Source organism: Cyprinodon variegatus, unplaced genomic scaffold (assembly GCF_000732505.1).
Source record: "Cyprinodon variegatus isolate N-32 unplaced genomic scaffold, C_variegatus-1.0 Scaffold7, whole genome shotgun sequence".
Taxonomy (NCBI): domain Eukaryota; kingdom Metazoa; phylum Chordata; class Actinopteri; order Cyprinodontiformes; family Cyprinodontidae; genus Cyprinodon; species Cyprinodon variegatus.
Window position 1 is genome coordinate 1,461,180 of NW_015150460.1, and position 2,465 is coordinate 1,463,644.

General features: G+C 35.9%; 1 long non-coding RNA gene across 1 annotated transcript in view; it reads right to left on the bottom strand.

The window, feature by feature from the left end:
- The window catches only part of LOC107085364, a 67,458-nt gene that overhangs the window by 15,272 nt on the left and 49,721 nt on the right, over window positions 1-2,465 (bottom strand). The window contains exon 2 of the long non-coding RNA XR_001481259.1: window positions 1,212-1,333. This is a non-coding gene — a long non-coding RNA (uncharacterized LOC107085364). The remainder of the gene's footprint in view (window positions 1-1,211; window positions 1,334-2,465) is intronic.

Sequence of the window (2,465 nt, forward strand, 5' to 3'; positions counted from 1 at the left end):
TGGTTAAACCTTGTTCTTTTTTTTTCTTAAACAGCAAAACATATCGAATATTATTTCTGTCTATTGTATTATAGTTGAATATACATCTGTTGTTTTCATGATAACTTTTTTTGTCTTTACATGTTTCTTTAACCACTGAGACCATGACTTCCCTAATGTTAGCTTTCATAACCTGTAGATGTATAAACTCATGGGAATTAAAGAATTAAAAAGTAGATATTTCAGTACAAGTAATAAAATTTGGAAATATAAAGATTTTAAATGCTGATTCAAATCTGCAGCATTAAATACTTGCAGGCTTTCCCAGACTATCAAAGAACATTGGTTAGAAGATGAGCAGCAGATTCAAATTGTTTATTTTATTCTATTTGTTAGAACACTGAAGCATGAGTCTTTTCATTTATCTTACCAAGAGCTTCTTCTTTTCAGAAACTAGATTTCTAACAGAAAAACTCTTCCCTCTCTGGGGCATGCAAACATAAGACGATAATCATGCCATGTTACTCGCTCTTATAAATATGCCAAGAAGGCACTTAGTGACAACAAGTGCTGAGAGGATAATTAACACAAAACAGTCTTTTTAGGATAGTGCTGCCGGGGCCACTGGGGTGTCATTAAGCTGTTCAATAACGAATTGATCCGGCTTTAATGATCACACTTTTGTGGCTTAAAAAAAGGAAGAAAAAATCCCAACAAATAGAAACACCATTCAGCCCGTCTGACCCTATAAAAACCTAAGAAGCTCCTGAGACACAGAGGTAGAGCTAACGGTGTATTTTTATGATTACACTGCAACACATCAGTGTGCTTGACATTCAGCGAGGACTGTCTCTTCGCCTCATGTTGTGTCAGTGCATTTAGATTCCTGATGATGTTCTCGTCGTCTCCAAACCAATCAATTAGGGAGGTAATTTCAGTGTTTTGCTACGTGTGTTTAGTTTCAGACAGCAGCGCAGCATGCTGGAAGCCACCCATGTTCCTACTCATGAATGTTAATGATGAAATCGTTTCTCGCTCGTCGGCTCCTTTTTTTAATGTCAGCCAATGTAACAGACCATGTTCCAAACGTTATTTGTCTGTTTTCGTAAAAAAAAAATTTAAGCAGCTTCTTCCTTAATCTGAACCAATTTGACTTGTTTAAAAAGTGTGTTCCTTATTATATTTCAGTGTTTGACATAACAGGCTCTCATCTTTATCCTCTGCTTACTCACCTTTTTCCGCAGGTAACTGAGGGAACACTTTGTACCATTCCTCGGTAATATCAGCACCGCTGCAATGGAGGCCACTTTGCTGGCATTTACCATGACATTTGACATGATCGCACTCGTTCCTCCTGCATGCAGACACAAAGGAACAGAGGCGAAGATTAGAAACTTACTGCAAAGGCCACAAAATGTTTGGGTTTCTCACCTGCTGTCACCACAAGGTGTAAACTTTAGTTTTTTTCCCATTTTTTCAGGCTTAGTGTATTTTCAACTGTAACTGCACAGTAAAAAAATCGAATAAATGTATTAAAGTGTTTCTTTAAATTGCTGAACATTGCTTGCCATTCCTTAACATGGTTTTAGTAACAGTTTTGGAGGCTTCCTTTAAAAAGCTCTCATTTGGACTTTAGCTGTTTTTGCACTCATATGCAATTCTGTAATTTAATGTTTGCTGGTTAAGAATCTAGATGCAAGCAGGAGACACGTAAGAACATAATAAATATAAAAATAAATTACAGCATGTAGGAGAAAACTGAGGGATGGAAATGTCTAATTAGTGAAAATGAATACATTTTAGAAGAGTAAGGGCTGGAAAAATGAAAAGGTGAGTCTCATAATTTGACAACAGCCAAAAAAAAAACATAGCTAGAAAGAAATAGAAATAGTTTAACAGTGCCAAACGCTTTAAGTAATCTTGCCTTTATACCTTTTTCTACAATTTTTACCTCTGTCAAGGATGTTATGTTTTAAGGAATAACTCGAAAAGTTGAACGGTTTTAATTAGATTTTTACCAAAGGTAATGCCAAGGAACAATCCATCAAATTTTGGTGATGTTCAAGATCAAAATCTGAACACAGGATTTTTTTTTTTTAAGAATTCATTTTGAGATAGTGATTCATGAGGGAAACAAGCAGTTCCCCCCTAAACCAGAGGGTGTCAGCAGTGACTACTGACAGCTTCAGCATTGGACTCAAAAAGTCATGATCCAGACATGCAAGTTTTAGCTACAGGAGTAACAATATGAGGCAAAATGTGCTGCTTGACGGAGGTCTGTGTTCTTTAAGTGTATATTGTTTTTTTTAGCCAATCTGTAAAAGCGATGTAGAAATTAAATACAATGTTTTTCATAGCAGCACATGGAAAATACATTAATAAAAAAAACAATATACACTTAAAGAACACAGACCTCCGTCAAGCAGCACATTTTGCCTCACATTGTTACTCCTGTAGCTAAAACTTGCATGTCTGGATCATGACTT